Source organism: Phyllostomus discolor, chromosome 3 (assembly GCF_004126475.2).
Source record: "Phyllostomus discolor isolate MPI-MPIP mPhyDis1 chromosome 3, mPhyDis1.pri.v3, whole genome shotgun sequence".
Classification (NCBI taxonomy): domain Eukaryota; kingdom Metazoa; phylum Chordata; class Mammalia; order Chiroptera; family Phyllostomidae; genus Phyllostomus; species Phyllostomus discolor.
In genome coordinates, this window is record NC_040905.2 from 126,303,562 (window position 1) to 126,321,801 (window position 18,240).

The following is an 18,240-nucleotide window of genomic DNA, read 5'->3' on the forward strand; positions in this document are numbered from 1 at the left end:
AAGGAGGTACTTTAAAAGTATTTTTACCAAATATACATGAGAGTATATTTCATGCTAAAAAGTGCACAACCTCTTGGGGAACCAAATGGAGGATGAGTGATTGGAAGTTACACTAACTTCCTCCCAGGACAAATCTAGAATTACAACTAAATTGTGGAGAAATCACCTGGAACAAACAACTGAACAATAGCAAGAGAGATGCCTTATGACTACAGACAGACAGAAGAATCAGCTTTAGCACAACATGACTGGTAGGGAGTGTGGTGGAGATGCAAGAGGGTTGGTGGGTACCCACAGGATGCACCTGAAGCACCAGAGGGATATATAAGCTGCTGGTTGGATCCCCCTGGGAAGTGTGGGGTCTAAACCCTAAGCTGGAATCCTTAGCCTATGCACCAGAGCACAAAACATACACACATAACATCCTAGCACAAAAAGCAGCAGGGTTTAGCTCTGCCAGAGATGGATGGCTGGAGACTTGAACAGCTGTTTAAAGGGCCAGTGTTGTTTGGCCTGCAACCCAGGCATGTGCCCTGACTGGGAATCAAACCAGCGACCACTTAGTTTGCAGGCCAGCACTCAATCCACTGAGCCACACCAGCCAGGGCAGATTTGTAAATTCTTGTTAGCAGTTAGTATCTCTATAAAAGTTTTAGGTGAAAAAAAAAAGAGAGAGAATTTAGCCATGGTATCTAAATATGGATTTAGGTACCATGTTTAGATCCATATTTAAGTACCACGTTTAAATCCATATTTAGATACCATGGTTTTTAAATATGGTATCTATGATCAAGAATTACATCCTGAAAAATCCTACTAGAGCAGACACTTGTCAATTGACCCAGCACTTGACACATTTTATTCCTTAATAAGATACAGTAGAACTTACAAAATATTGTTGACTTTGTGCCACATTAAACTGAAATGTACATCCAATCAGATAAATTCCAATATTTTGCTTTCAGGAAAGAGACAAATTACTTAATTTCCCTTCAATAGAAAGTTGGGAAAAGAGCTCTTTATTATGTGTCAGTCATAGACATAATACATTTCCATTTGCAGCCTTTTTCCCTGGGCTCCTGTAAAAGTGGGAAGAGGGTAGAGTGGACATGAGATGCTTGAAGAGAGACTGAGGAAAGAGGCTTTGGGGAGAGAACTGAGACATTAGCCACCAGATCCTGGTGCAGAGTCGTTCCTCATACTGCAGCAGCTATCTTGCTCAGGCAAACCACTCCATTCCAAGTGGCAGAAGCCTGAGGGGAAGCAATAGCCCAGAAACCAGGAAAGATTCTGCCTCACTCTGTGGTGGTTGAGCCTGACTGCTGAATGCAGAGTGACTAGATTAACAACTGAAGGAGACAACCACAGACAGTAGATCCCTGGTAGTCTCAAAGAGGCTGCATATGTTCAGACAGGGTCAGCATCTGACATCACCACAGACAGATCCAGAAAGAAAAAACAGTGGCAAATAATAAATGCTACCAGACAAAATGCACTGTGGTCTTCTCCATGATTTGTGATATTTTCTTTCCTGTATAGCTCTGTAACATTAATTTCTTGTCCTTCAAGTTTGTGCAAATTAAGTCATTACATTTTATAATATAGTTTATTTCAATTCATATATTTCCCCACCCTTCTCTTACCCCATTTTACTTTCTTCTTACTTTTTTTTTTCTCTTGCTACAACTTGTTTCCATTCTACAACCTTACTATTTTTCCCCCATCCAGCCTCTCAAAACCAATTTTCTTCTCAATGGTCATTTCACATTTTCCCACTCTTAAAATAACCACATTCTTTCTCTACCTTTAGCAATCATTGCTCGTTGGTTGTTGATAGGGTAGTAGATGTTGCATTTTTTCAGTTTTACCTCTAGATCATCACTAATTTTGTATTTCAAATCTCAAATTTTACTAGACTTCTCTCCTACTTTTTGGGGGGTCTCAAATTTTAAATTTCCCCTGTCTTGGCCTGGTTTTCATTTCTGATGCTTAGTATTCCTCCTCCCTCTGTCACCTAAAAATCACTTCCCTTTCCTCTAGATATGTCTTAAGGTTTTCTTCCTTTTTTTTTTCAGTCTTAATCCCATCCAACCTACATTAATTTTAACTCATTTGCTGTTAATAGTGCTGTGGTGGATCTTTCTCTCCAATTCAGTACCATTTTTAAAAATTATTTACTTTTTTCTTTTACTTTATCTCTGTCATTTTATTTTATTTTATTTTCTGCATAAACATAATATATATATTTCCCTTTTCTTACTACATTCTGCCTTCTTACATTCTCTCTTCACATTGCTTTGATTCCCTGTTCTTATTAGTGCTCCTCCTTCCATCCACTGAAAATTATTTTTTTCAGTAGGTTATCTCATATTCACTTTCTTTTCTTATAATAGTCTTAATTTCTTTACACCATTATTAATACTGATTTGTTTGCTATTGAGAGTGAGATTGTGGGTGGGAGTTATTTGTGTGTGTGTGGATTTGTTTCCTGGGCTTTGTGGTTTTCTTCTGACAGCACCTGAACAACAGCATAGGAGAGGTTGGTGGAGTGACCCTCAGTGAACCAGCTGGAGGGAAGGACCCAACAAAGAATAACCTAATGAAAATTAAAAACCCAATTATTTCCAGAGAGCCAACATAAATGATGAAAGGGCATCACAATAGCATCAACTTCAGAAGACCAAGGAGAGTGCAACACTAAATCACGTGGGTCTCCTATCATAGAAGTTCACACCATGAAGACAGGGAGTCAAAACAGCTCAATTTAAGAGCAGAAGAAAACAAGAAAAATCCCCCCCAAAATGGGAAGACAAAGAAACACCTCCAATGAAAGGAAAGGAAGTTGTTTCTCTCAGAACAAGTGTTAAGTGAAATAGAGGCAAGTAATCTATCAGACACTGAATTTTTAAAAATCATTATAAGGAAGCTTAAAAAGCTCAGTGAGAATAACTAAAAATTTCAGGGAAGCTGCAAAGAACTCACTGAGAACTACAATCACATGAAAAGGATATAGAAACTATCAACAAGACCAAGGAGGAAATTTAGAATACAAATTCTGAATTGAAGACACAGAATAAGAAATAAAAAGCAGGCTAGATGAAGCAGAGAATCGAATCAGTGAGCTGGAGGACAAGGTAGAAAACAAAAACTCCCAGAAAGAGCAAGAAAAGGAAAAGTCATTCAATAAGAATGGAGAGGGTTAAGGGAACTGCAGGACAACATGAAACATAATAATATTCATATAATAGGGATATCAGAAGGAGAAGAAGAAGAGCAAGGGATAGAAAACCTATTTGAAAAAGTAATGGAAAACTTCACTAATTTGATGAAGGAAAAAGTCACACAGATCCAGGAAGCACAGAGGGTCCCAGTGAGGATGAACCAAAAGAGCCCCACTTTAAGACACATCATAATTAAAATGGCAAAATTCAAAGACAAAGAATTTTACAGGCAGCAAAGGAGAAACAGTAAGTAATATCCAAGGGAGCTCTGATAGGGCTAACAGCTGATTCTCTACAGAAACACTACAAGCCAGAAGCGAATGACAAGAAATATTGCAATGAAAAGCAAAGCCTGTAAACAAGACTACTTTACCGAGCAAGGTTCTCATTTAAAATGGAAGGTGAGCCCTGGCTGGTGTAGCTCAGTGGGTTGAGTGTGGGCCTGCAAACTAAAGGGTCCCTGGTTCAATTCCCAGTCAGGGAACATGCCTGGGTTCTAGGCCAGGTCCCCAAGTAGGGAACACGTGAGAGGCAACCACACATTGTTTCTTTCCCTCTCTTTCTCCCTCCCCCACTCTCTAAAAATAAATAAATAAAATCTTTAAAAAAATAAATAAAATGGAAAGTGAAATAAGGAGTTTCCTGCACAAAAGAAGGCTCAAAGAATACACCTTCTCCAAACTAGCTGTGCAAGAATTGCTAAAGGATGTACTTTAAGAAAAGAAAGAAAAAGAGTGAGAGAGATAGGAACACAGGTATGAAGGGAGTAAAATGGGAGTGAATAAGGACTTATTAATAATAAACTTAAATGTAAATGAATTAAAGCTGCAATTAATAGACATAGGGTATCTGAAGGGATAAGAAAACATGACCCACACATATGAAGCCTACAAGAGACCTACATCAGGACAAATGACATACACAGGCTGAAAGTGAAGGGTTGGAAAGAATATTTTTAAAAATGGACAGCAACAAAGACCAGGGTAGCAATATTTAGAAAAAATAGATTTCAAAAAAAAAAAGGCTATATAAAGAGACACCGAAGGACACTTCATGGTACTCAAGGGAAGAATCCATTAACAAGACATAAACATTGGAAACATATATGAACCCAATAGAGGACTGACAAATATATAAGGAAAATTGTGGAGAAATTCAAGAAAGATATAGACAACATCACACTAATAGTAGAGTATTTTAACACTGCAGTGTCAACAGTAGATTGTCTAAACAAAATAAACAAGGTTGCTGTGGCACAGAATGACACTCTAGGTCACATGGCTTTAACTGATACATAGAGAACCTTTCACCTCAAAGAACTAAAATACACACTCTTTTCAAATACACATGAAACATTTCCAAAGACAAACCACATGATATGACACAAGCCTCCTCAAAGTCAACAAAATTGAAACATTTCAAGCATTTTCTCGGATAACAAGGGACTGAAACTAGAAACCAGCCTCATAGGGAAAAAAAACTAAAATAAAAATCAAATCAATGGATAGTGAATAACATGTTATTAAACAATGGATAGGTTAACAGTGAGGTCAAGTGAGAAGTCATAAAGTTTCTGGAAACAAATGAAAATGAAAACACAACAGTCCAAAACCTCTGGGACACAGCAAAGGCAGTGCCAAGAGGGAACTTCATAGTGATACAGGCCTACTTAAGAAAGATAGAAACATTTCAAATAAACAACCTAACCTTATATTTACAAGAGCTGGGAGAACAATAACGAACAAAGCCCAAGGCAAGTAGAAGGAAGAAAATAAGAGTAGATTAGAATTAAATGACATAGAGACTAAAAGAATAGTCCAAATGATGATTAAATTGAGGAGCATGTTCTTTGAAAGGATAAACAAAATTGACAAGCCTTTTACTACATTCATCAAGAAAAGAAGGGGAGAGGACCCAAATAAATATAATGAGAAGTGAAAGAGGAGAAATTAGAACTAATAACACAGAAATACAAATGATTGTAAGAAATTACTATGAAGAGCTATATGCCAAGACATTTGAAAAATGGGGTGAAATGGACAACTTTCTAGAAAAATATAATTTTTCAAAACTGAATTTAGAAGAAACAGAGTTCTTGAAAATACTGATAACAGATGGGCAATTTGAAGCAGTAATCAAAAACTCCTCACTGTACCAAACTCCTGGACCAGATGGTTTCACAGGAAAATCTTACAAAACATTTAAATAGAAATAATCCCTATCCTTCTCAGACTATCCCAAAAGAATAGGGAAGACTCCCAAACTTTTTTTACACAGCCAGCACCATCCTAATCCCAAAACCAGGTAAAGACACACAAAGAAAGAAAACAGCAGGCCAATATAGCTGAACATAGCCCCTAACATAGCCCCATGAACATAGACCCTAAAATCCTCAACAAAATATTGGCAAACTGCATCCAGCAATACATTAAAAACATCATACAACATGATCAAGTGGGATTCATCCCAGGGGTGTGAGGATGGTACACCATTTACAAATCATTAAATGTAATACACCACATAAACAAAAGGAAAGACAAAAATAACATGATTGTATCAATAGATGTGGGAAAAGCATTTGATAATGTACAGCATCCATTTATGATATAAACATTCAGCAATACAGGAGTAGAGGGAGGTTTCTCAACATGATAAAGGCCATATAGGGGAAACTTATAGCCAACATCATACTCAATGGGCAAAAACTAAAAGTTTTCCCACTAAGATCAAGAACAAGACAAGGATGTCCACTGTTACCACTTGTATTCAGTATCGGAAATCCTAGCCACAGCAAACAGACAAGAAAGAGAATAAAGGGCATCCAAATCAGAAAGGAGGAAGTAAAACTCTCATTGTTTGCAGATGATATTGAGAGTGTAAAAAAAAATCCTATATACTCCACCAAAAAAACTACTTGACCTAATAAGTGAATTTGGCAAAAAATCAGGGTTTAAAATCAATATTCAGAATTGAAGGCATTGTATACACCAACAACGAAATACTAGAATCAGAAATCAGGGCAAAAAGTCCCATTTGCTATAGCAACATGAAAACTAAAGTACCTAGGAATAAACCTTACCAAGGAGGTGAAAAACCTGCACTCAGGCAACTACACAACACTGAGAAAGAAATTAAGGAGACACAAAGAAATTAAAGCATGTACCATGCTCATGGATTGGAAGAATCAAAATCATCAAAATGTCCATATTTCCCAAAGCAATTTATAGATTCAACACAATCCCTATTAAAATACCAATGACATGTTGCACAGGTATAGAACAAATATTTCAAGAATTTATATGGAGCCATGAATGACCCCGAATAGCCACAGCTATTTTGAGAAAGAAGAAAAAAGTAGGAGGGATCACCATACCTGATATCAAACTATATTACACAGCCATGGGAATTTTAAAAGTTTGATACTGGCTTAAGTACAGACACACAGATCAATGGGACAGAATAGAGGGCCCAGAAAAAGCCTCAAATATCTATGGTCAGTTAATATTTGCCAAGAGGGTAGAAGCATAAAATGGAGGAAAAATCGCCCCTTCAACAGATGATATTGGGACCTCTGGACAGCTACATGCAAAAAATCAAACTCAATCACTCTATACACCATACACAAAAATAAATTCAAGATGGGAAAAGAGACTCAATATAAGTTGTGACACCATAAAATTCCTAGAGGAGACAATAGGTAGGAATATCTCAGATATTCCATGCAGCATTGTTTTCCCTGATATGTCCCCTAAAGCAAGGGACATAAAAAAAAAAAAAGAATAAACAAATGAGATTTCATCAAAATAAAAAGCTTTTGCATGGTTAAAGAACACATTAGTGAATGAAAGGGAAAACAACTATGGGAAAACATTTGGCCATGACGTCTTGGACAAGGGTTTGATCTCCAAAATGTATAGGAACTCACATGACTTCAAACCGGGAAAACAAACAATCTAATTACAAAATGGGCAGAGGACCTGAACAGACACTTCTTCAAAAAGGACATATAGAGGGCCCAGAGACACATGAAAGAATGCTCAAACTCTCTAGCCATCAGAGAGATTCAAATTGAAACCACAAGGAGTTACTACCCACACCAGTCAGAATGGCCATCAGTCTGGCTTGGGACTGGGATTGCTGTCTTCTCAGGTGTCCTTCCTGGTTTTTATCTGCCACATGTGAATGTGGGACCACTTGTTCTACTGGCTGCTTCTGCCTCTCTGGCACCACACTGCATCCTTTCTGCTTTGTCTACTTGTCTCCACCCCTCCTGCCCATCTGGATGAATATTTTTTCTTTGAATCCGTGGTGGTCAGAATTCCATATAGTTCGATTTTCTGGCAGTTCTGGTTGTTTTTTGTTTTGAAGTTAGTTGTAATCTTTCTTGGTGTACCTGTTATATTATAAGGGGCAGGACCTTAGGTATTCACCAGGGTGGGACAACCCACTTCACCACTTTGTGGCACTGTATGTGTGAGAAGGTGAAGCATGTCTACCTACACTTCCATCTTGGCCAGAAGTCTTTGTAGAAAAATTTTCAACCAGCTGCATTAACAAATGTTACATAATGTAAAAAGCTATTTATAGTGAACAATTCTTTGTACTGTGACATTTTAAATACTGGCATTGTAAAAAGGGCTCTGACCTGAACAGACATTTCTCCAAGGAGGACATATAGAGAACTTATAGACATAGGAAAGGATGCTCTGCATCACTAGCCATCAGAAAGGTGCATATTAAAACCACAATGAGATACCACTTCACACTGGTTGGAATGGCCATTGTAACAAATCAACAAACAAGTAGGGGTGAGGATGTTGAAAAAAGGGAACCCTAGTACACTGTTGGTGGGAATGCAGACTGGTGCAGCCACTGTGGAAAACAGTATGGAATTTCCTCAAAAAATTAAAAATGGAACTGCCTTTTGACCTGGCAGTTCCACTGCTGGGATTTGCCTTAAGAATCCTGAAACACCAATTCAAAAGAACCTATCCACCAATGTTCATAGCAGCATTATTTACAATAGCCATGTGCTGGAAACAGCCTAAGTGTCCATAAGTAAATGAGTGGATCAAAAAACTATTGTATATTTACACAATGGGCTACTATGCAGCAGAAAGAAGGAATTCCTACCCTTTGCGACAGCATGGATGGAACTGGAGACTATTATGCTAAGCCAGGTAATGAAAGACAAATACCATATGATCTCAGCTCTAAGTGGAACCTAATCAATGAAACAAACAAGCAAGCAAAATAGAACCAGAGACATGGAAATAAAGAACAAACTGACAGTGACCAGGGGAAAGGATAATGTGGGAAAGAAGGGGAAGGGTCAAGTCAAGAAACATGTATAAAGGACCCATGGACAAGGACAACAACGGGCATTGAATGTGGGAGGGGATGGACAGAAAAACAGGGACAACTATAATTGAACAATATTTTTTTAAAAACGGTCCTGATAGTTATTACTAGACATTAAGCACACGTTTTCCTTTCTTTTTTTCAAAATGTTCAATTAATAGTAAGAAAGCCAGATTGTTTCAACATGCAAATCTGAGTGTCTTTTATTTTAATCCATTTGGATATTTTGAATGAAATCCATTTCTGGATATTCTCCATTCTGAAGTGTGACCAGGGATAAGCCACACTACCATGAATGGTATTTTTCTGCTTATGACATAATGGATGCTATAGGCAACAGTTGACTATTTTCAACAGTTGACTAACAGTTGAAAAAAAAATAACTTCTCTAGTGAAGTTCAAATGAGGTGTGCATGGGCCATAATGATTGCAATTTGTCCTATTATTTAGGAGATAGAGACCAGATAAATCCACTGAATATTTATTCTGTCTAAATAAGTTCCTGGTGTTTAATGTTTTCTACTCATTTGTTTTGATTTTGTCCAACTCAGCCTAGATACCAGCCTGGCATGCAGTCTCCCCCTCTTCTCAACATCAGTTATTGCCATTATTTGATGAACAATACAGTTTATGGTCACTCCAGCAGCCCCTTGTGGCTTTCCAAATTAAAAAAAAAAAAATCAAATATCCTGATCTCCATGTGCAGAGAAGAATGTGAATCTGTGCCTTTATACATTTGCCTCTAGTGAACTGACCTGGGATGAATGGGGCACCCCAAGGAGACAAAGCTTAGGACACAGGTGGCAAACACCAGGCCTGTAGGCTGAATCCAGCCCTCCACCTTGTTTTATCTTGCCTGTACCTTGTTTCTACCTGGCAGCAGCGCCAAGCTCCTTGCCCCTAGTTAAGGAGTAGTTACATTTATAGTCCTAAAATTATGTTTGGCCCTTTGAAGGCAACTGCGAGGCTGATATGGTCCCCAGTGAAAATGAGTTTGATACCCCAGCTTAGGATAAAGGAAGAGCACATGTTTAAAGTGGGACAGCCACCACTCCTCCACTTATGAAGAGGAGGGCTTATACAGCTTGGCCACTCAAATATGGCATCTCTCTAGCTACAGAGATTTGTTCATGATGGACAGGGGACCTGAATCAGGTTGGTCATACACAGTGAAGCTCCAGTCTGGGATCTCACAGGAGTTGGTAGGACAGGGTAGCTTACTTTGAACTGGAGTTTCTCAGAAGCAAAGCTGTCAGCAACCATCCTGTATCTGTGTGAAGAACCTGTGGAGAAATTAATGCAGAGGCAGCAGAGCTCAGAGACAGAGGAGGGAGGGTCCAAGCTTGAGGACATTTTTGGAGCACCTGGATTCAGCTGTATAAGTGAGTCCTCTTACCATGGATTTCTGTCACAATCCAGAACCCTGATGACTGCAGTTTTCAAAATAAAAAGTTCTAGCCTCGTTCTGGCTGGTGTGTCTCAGAGGACTGAGTGTTGTTCAGTGAACTGAAAGGTCACTGGTTTGATTCCTGGTCATGGCACATGCCTGGGTCGCAGTCCAGGTCCCCAGTTGGGGGTACACAAGAGACAATCAGTCGATGTTTCTGTTCCTCTCTCCTTCCACCCACTCTTTCTAAAAATAAGTAAATAAAATCTTCTTTTTAAAAAGTTGTAGCCTCTTGATTATTTGCACATAAAGTATATTATTGGCACAAAATAAAAATCTGAGTCTACTCCTTCACAGCAGCCATTGCAGTTTCTACCAGGGAAAGACTACTGGCCTATGTCAGTTGGAGGCTTGACAAGAGAGGGGGAGCTTAACTCAAGGAGCTTAACTTTCTCTAAAATCTATTTTTAAATTCTTTTTATTTATTAATTTCCTAGGAGGAAGAAAGAGAGTAAGAGAGAGAGATGTACACATCAATTTGTTATTATTTATGAATTCACTGATTGGTTCTTATATGTGCCCTGACTGGGATTGAAACTACAGCCTTGGTGTATTGAGATAATAGTCTGAGACCTAGCCAGGGCTGAAATCTATTTTTTTAATTATTTAAGTAATACATTACTGTTGTGGAAAAAAACAAATTATACATAAAAGTTTTTAAAGTATATGATGCATTGTTCATCCTTCTAGAAATTTTCCTATTTATATAGGATTTTTTTAAACAATAATGATTGATGATGAACACTGTTTTGTGCCTGCTCTCTGCCCTTAATGACATTAGGAACATCTTTCTTTGTCAGTGCACAAAGATTTATCTCATAGATTCTATATCTTTTTTGTTTTTTAATATATTTTATTGTTTATGCTATTATGATTGTTCCAATTTCTCCCACTTTGTCCCCCCCACCAAGCCCATTCCTATTCCCTGAGGCAATCCCTACACCGTTGTCCATGACTGTAGGTCATGCATATATGTTCTTTGGCTACTCTATCCCTATGCTGTACTTTTCATACCCATGGCTATTCTGTATCTACCAATTGGTACTTCTCAATCATTTTACCTTTTTTTGCACATCCCTCCAGCCCCCCTCCCTCCTGGAAGCCATCAAAATGTTCTCTGTATCTATGATTCTGTTTCTTTTCTGTTATTTTTGTTTTGTTTTGTTTTTTAGATTCAGTTGTTGATAGATAGATATTTATTGCTGCTTTATTCTCTCCTTTCTTTTCCTTCCTTCTTCTTCTCCAATCCTATAACATCTTATATAATACTGGTTTGGTGGTGATGAACTCCTTTAACCTTTTCTTTTCTGGAAAGCTCTTTATCTGCCCTTCCATTCTAAATGATAGCTTTGCTGAATAAAGTAATCTTGGATAGAGGTCCTTGCCATTCATGACTTCAAATGCTTCCCTTCTTGCTTGTAAGTTTTCTTTTGAGAAATCAGCTGATTGTCTTATGGACATTCCCTTGAAGTTTACTCTCTCCTTTCCTCTTTCTGCTTTTAAGATTCTCTCCTTATCTTCAGTCGTGGGTAAATTCATTTTGATGTGCCTTGGTGTGTTCCTCCTTGGGTCCACTTTCTTTGGGACTGTTGATTTGAGTCCTGATTTCCTGCCCTTCACTGTTGGTTCCCTGTATATTTTGCTTTCTTTCACTTTGTATAGCCTTCATTTCTTCTTTCATTTTGCGACTGAGCTCAGTCAATTCTGTGAGCATCCTTATTACCAGTGTTTTGAACTCTGCATCTGATAGGTTGTCTATCTCCTCGTTGCTTAGTTCTTTTTCTGGAGATTTTCTGGAGTATTCTTTCATTTAGGCCATATTCCTTTGTCTTGGTACACCTGTTATGTTGTAAGGGGCAGAGCATCACTCTTTGCTGTGTTCTGGTGCTGTCTGTGTGGGAGGGGTCAGAGAGGGAACAATGCTGCTCCCTTGCTCCACTCTAGCCCCACTTTCCAATGAACTCTCCTGTGAGACTGGGAGTTTCTCCTGCCTTTGCAACCCCCACAGGATTTTATGGCTAGAAGTTTTGAGTCTTTAGTTTTCTGGTCAGCCAGCCCCTACCTTGCCCCCTCAGTCTATCACCTTGCTGCACATCCTCTCCACCAAGCTGTCCATCTCCCCGCCTCCTACTGGTCTGGATGAATGTTTCTTTAACTCCTTGGTTATCAGAGTTCCATGCAGTTTAATTTTCTGGCACTTTTTTTTTTAATTGGTTGTTATCCTTTTGCTTGTCCAAGGAAGAGAAGTGTTTCTACCTATGCCTCTTTCTTGGCTGGAACTCCCATCATTTTGAATTTTTCTTCCCAATCCCTTCTGGCCTGCAAAGTTTCTTTTGAGACATCTGAAAGTGTTATTTGTAGATAACGAAGTGCTTTTCTCTTGTTGCTTTTAAGATTCTCTCTTTGTATTTAACCTATGGCATTTTAATTATGATGTCTTTGGGTTCATCTTGTTTGGGAATCTCTGCACTTCCTGGACTTGTATGTCTATTTCCTTCACCAAGTTAGGCAACTTTTCTGTCATTATTTTTTCAAATAGGCTTTTGATTTCTTCCTCTCTCTTTGTCTTCCAACACCTCTATGATGTAAATGTTAGTACATTTGAAGTTGTCCCAGAGTCGCCTTACACTATCCTCATTTTTTGGATTCTTTTTTATTATTATTGTAATGGTTTTGCTATTGTTTGTTTGTTTCTTTTTCTTTTTTTTTTTTTGCATCCTTATATTCCAAATCACTGATTTGATTCTCAGCTTCATCCACGCTAATGTTGATTCCCTATAAATTGTTCTTATTTCATTGGTGTATCCTTCATTTCTAACTAGATATGTTGTTGAGGTTCTCACTAACTTCAGTGAGCATTCCTAATAAACAGTGGCGTGAACTCTACATCTAGTAAATTGTTTTTCTCCATTTTTTTTTTACTTCTTTTTCTGGAGTTTTTTTTTCTGTTCTTTTTTTTTTAAATTTTATTTTAATCATTGTTCAAGTACACTTTTCTGCCCTTTACTCCCATTCCAGCCCACCCACTCAACCCTCCCGACTTCCCTCCACTTAGCACCCCTCCTGAACCTAGTTTTTGTCCATGTGTACTTTAAATTTCTTCCTGTAAACCCTTCCCATTCTCCCCTGAAATTCCCTCCCCTCTCCCCTCTGGTCACTGTCAGCCTGTACTCTATTTCACTACCTTTGACTATATTTTGCTAGTTCCTTTCTTTTGTTTTTTAGGTTCCTGTTAAAGCTGAGATCATATGGTATTTGTCTTTCACTGCCTGGCTTATTTCGCTTAGCATAATGCTTTCCAGCTCCATCCACGCTGTTGCAAAGGGTAGGAGCTCCTTCTTTCTTTCTGCTGCATAGAATTCCATTGTGTAAATGTACCATAGTTTTTTGATCCATTCATTTACTGACGGGCATCTAGGTTGCTTCCAGCACTTGGCTACTGTAAATTGTGCTGCTATAAACATTCCGGTGCATAAGTTCTTTTGGATTGGTGTTTCAGGGTTCTTAGGATATAGTCCCAGCAGTGGAATTGCTGGGTAAAAAGGCAGATCCATTTTTAGTTTTCTGAGGAAGTTCCATACTGCTTTCCATAGTGGTTGTACCAGTCTGCAGTCCCACCAACAGTGCACTAGGGTCCCCTTTTCTCCACAGCCTCTCTAACACTTGTTGTTTGTTGCTTTGTTTATGATGACCACTCTGACTGGTGTGAAGTGGTATCTCATTGTGGTTTTAATTTGCATCTCTCTGATAGCTAGCAATATTCGACATCTTTTCATGTATCTCTGGATCCTCTGTATGTCCTCCTTGGAGAAGTGTCTGTTCAAGTCCTTTGCCCATTTTTTTTTAAATTGGGTTTCTTGTCTTCTTAGAGTGGAATCGTGTAAGTTCTCTATATATTTTGGAGGTTAAACCCTTGTCTGAGGTATCATTGGCACATATGTTTTCCCATACAGTTGGTTCTCTTTTTATTTTGATTATGTTTTCTTTAGCTGTGCAGAAGCTTTTTATTTTGATGAGGTCCCATTTGTTTATTCTTTCCTTTATGTCCCTTGCTCTAGGGGGCATGTCAGTAAAAAAGTTTCTGCGTGAAATATCTGAGATTTTCCTGCCTATATTCTCCTGTAGGACTTCAATGGTTTCACGGTTTATATTTAAATCTTTTATCCACCTTGAATTTATTTTTGTATAAGATGTAAGTTGGTGCTCGAGTTTCATTTTTTTGCATGTAGCTCCCAACACCGTTTGTTGAAGAGGCAATTTTAACTCCATTTTATGTTTCTGCCCCCTTTGTCACATATTAAATGACCATAGAGACTTGGGTTTATTTCTGGCCTCTCTGTTCTGTTCCATTGGTCCATGGGCCTGTTTTTATTCCAGAACCAGACTGCTTTGATTACAGTGGCCTTGTAGTATAGTTTAGTGTCAGGTACTGTGATCCCTCCTACTTTACTCTTCTTTCTCAAAATTGCAGCAGCTATTCAGGGTCGTTTATGGTTCCATATAAATTTTTGAAGTGTTTGTTCCATGTCTGTGAAATAAGCCATTGGTATTTTAATAGGTATTGCATTGAATGTGTAAATTGCTTTGAGTAGTATGGACATGTTGATGATATTAATTCTTCCAATCCATGAACATGGTATATGATTCCATTTGTTTGTGTCTTCCTTGATTTCTTTCCTCAGTGTTATGTAGTTTTCTGAATATGGGTCTTTACTTCTTTGGTTAGGTTTATTCCTAGGTATTTTGTTTTTATTTTTGCTATTTCGAATGGGATTTTTTCTTCATTTCTGCTTCTGCTGTTTCATTGCTGGTGTACAGAAATGCCTTTGATTTCTGGATATTGACTTTGTATCCCACTGTTTTTCCGAATTCATTTATTAGGTCAAGCAGTGTTTTGGTGGTGTCTATAGGATTTTCCAGGTACACTATAATGTCATCTGAAAACAGTGACAGTTTAATTCCTCCTTTCTGATTTGGATGCCTTTTATTTCTTTTTCTTGTCTGATCACTGTGGCTAAAACTTCCAATACTATATTGAGTAGAAGTGGTGAAAGTAGACAACCTTGTCTTGTTCCTGATCTTAGTGGAAAAGATTTTAATTTTTGCCCATTGAGTATGATGTTAGCTGTAGGTCTCTCATATATGGCCTTTATTATGTTGAGGAATGCTCCCTCTATTCCCACTTTGCTGAGTGTTTTTATCATGAAAGGGTGGTGTACCTTTTCAAATGCTTTTCCTGCATCTATTGATATGATCATGTGATTTTTTTACTTTGCTTTTGTTTATGTGATGTATTATATGTACTGGTTTGTGAATATTATAACATCTTTGCATCCCTCGGATGAATTCCGCTTCGTCATAGTGTATGATCTTTTTAATGTACTGTTGGATGTGGTTTGCCAATATTTTGTTGAGGATTTTAGTGTCAATGATCATCAGTGATATTGGCCTGAAGTTTTCTTTCTTTGTTGTGTCTTTATCTGGATTTGGGATTAGGATGATGCTGGCTTCATAAAAAGGGCTTGGGAGTCTTCCATCATTTTGGGGTTTTTTTGAATAGTCTGTAAAGGATAGGGGTTAGCTCTTCTAAATGCTTTGTAGCATTCTGATGTGAAACCATCAGGTCCAGGGCTTTTGTGTGTCGAGAGTTTTTTTATTACACCTTCAATTTCATCTGCTGTTATTGGCCTGTTTAGGTTTTCTGCTTCTTCATTGAGTTTTAGAAGATTATATGTTTTAGAAATTTGTCCATTTCACCTATATTTTCAAATTTCTTGGCATACAGTATTTTGTAGTAATTTCTTACAATCCTTTGTATTTCTGTAGTGTCAATTGTAACCTTTCCTCCTTCATTTGTGATTATGTTTATTTGGGTCCTCTCTTTTTTTCTTGGTGAGTCTGCTTAAAGGACTTAAGGGTTTATCGATTTTGTTTATTTTTTCAGAGAACCAGCTCCTGGATTCATTGATATTTAGAATTGTGCTTTTAGTCTTCATGTCATTTAATTCTGTTTTGATCTTGGTTATTTCCTTCCTTCTACTTGCTCTAGGCTGTCTTTGTTGTAGTTTCTCGAGTTCTTGTAAGCGTAGGGTTAGGTTATTTGTTTGAAATGCTTCTATCTTTTTTAGGTAGGCCTGTATCACTATTAACTTCCCTCTCAGGACTGCCTTCACTGTGTCCCATAAATTTTGGGTTGTTGCGAGTTCATTTTCACTTGTTGCCAGGAACTTTTTGATTTCTTCACTAATTTCATTCTTGACCAACTCATTTTTTTAATAGCATTCTATTCAATCTCCATGATTTTGAGTGTTTGGGGATTTTTTTCCCTTGGGGTTTGTGTGTAGTTTCAGTCCTCTGTGGTCGGAGAAAATGCTTGTTATGATTTCAGTGTTCTTGAATTTGTTGTGGCTTATTTTTGTCCTATCATGTGGTCTATCTTTGAAAATTTTCCATATGCATTTGAAAAGAATGTGTGTTTAGCTTCTTTGGGATGAAGGGCTCTGTGTGTGTGTATATATATATATATATATATATATGTTAAGTTCGTTTCATCTAGGGCATTGTTCAATGCCACGATGTCTTTGTAGATATTTTGTTTGGAAGATTTGTCCATTTTTCACAGTGAGGTGTTCAAATCCCCTACTATAATTGTATTGCTGTCAATATTTTTCTTGTAGTTTTCTAGGATTCTCTTTATGTATTTGGGTGCTCCTATGTTGGGTGCATATATATTCACAATGTTTATGTCTTCTTGGTGGGTTCTTCCCTTGAGTATTATGAAGTGACCTTCTGGGTCTCTCTTTATGGACCTTTTTCTGAAGTCTATTTTGTCTATTTTTTGGCATAAGTATTGCTACCCTGGCTTCTTTCTCCTGTCCGTTTTTTTGAATAATTTGTTTCCAGCCCTTCACTTTCAGTCTGTGTAGATCTTTTGTCTTGAGGTGGGTCTCTTGTAGGCAGCATATGTGTGAGTCATGCTTTCTTATCCATTCAGCTATTCTACATCTTCTGATTGGAGCATTTAATCCATTTATATTTAAGGTTATTATTGATAGGTACTTATTCATTGCCATTTTCGTACCCCCCCCTCTGTCTGTCTGTCTGTCTGTCTGTCTCTCTCTCTCTCTTTTCCTTCCTTTCCTTAAAGCAGTCCCTTTAGAATCTCTTGCAGAGCTGGTTTGGTGGAGGTGTATTCTTTTAGACTTCCTTTTTGTGGGAAGCTCCTTATTTGGCCTTCACCTTGATTGAGAGCCTTGCTGGGTAAAGGAGCCTTGGTTGCAGACTTCTGGTTGTCATTACTTGGAATATTTCTTGCCATTCTCTTCTGGCTTGGAGCATTTGCATTGAGAAATCAGCTGTTAGCCTTATTGGGGCTCCCTTTTATATTACCTCCTGTTTCTCTCTTGCTGCCTTTAAGATTCTCTCTTTGTCTTGAAATCTTGCCATTTTAATTATGATGTGTCTTGAGATGGGCCTCTTTGGGTTGCTCTTGATTGGGACTCTCTGTGTTTCCTGGATTTGTGTGCCTTTTTCTCTCATCAAATTAGGGAAGTTTTCCATCATTACTTTTTCAAATAGGTTTTCTATCCCTTGCTCCTCTTCTTCTCCTTCTGGTATCCCTATTATACAGATATTATTACATTTCATATTGTCTTGCATTACTCTTAATCCCTCTTCATTCTTTCTGAGCCTCTTTTCCTTTTCTTGCTCTTTCTGGGTGTTCTTTTCTACTTTGTCCTCCAGCTCGCTGATCTGGTCTTCTGCTTCATTTAGCCTGCTTTTGATTCCTTCTATTGTGTTCTTTAGTTCAGAAATTGTTTTCTTCATTTCCTATTGGTCTTTGTTGATAGTTTCTGTCACTCTTTGCATGTTGATATAATTTGCAGTGAGTTCATTGTAGTTTCCCCGTATTTTCTGGTAATTCTCTGTGAGCTCATTGAGCTTCCTGATAATCATTGTTTTGAACTCGATATCTGATAGTTGAGTTTCCTCTATTTCATTTGGCATTCTTTCTGAGGCTTCCTCCTTTTGTTTCATTTGTAGATTGTTTCTTTGTCTTCCCATTGTTTGTGAAACTCTTCTTGTTAACCTCAGCTTCTTAAATGGATCTATTCTGGCTTCCTGGGTTAATGGTGTGAACTTCTGTAGTAGAATACCTGTGAGATTCAGTGGTGCAATCTCCTTAATCTCCAGAGCTCACTGATCTTGGGC

General features: G+C 37.9%; 1 protein-coding gene across 2 annotated transcripts in view; it reads left to right on the top strand.

Moving 5' to 3' along the window:
* The window catches only part of IQCK (IQ motif containing K), a 195,471-nt gene that overhangs the window by 82,131 nt on the left and 95,100 nt on the right, over positions 1 to 18,240 (top strand). The gene's annotated exons all lie outside the window — the stretch shown is intronic.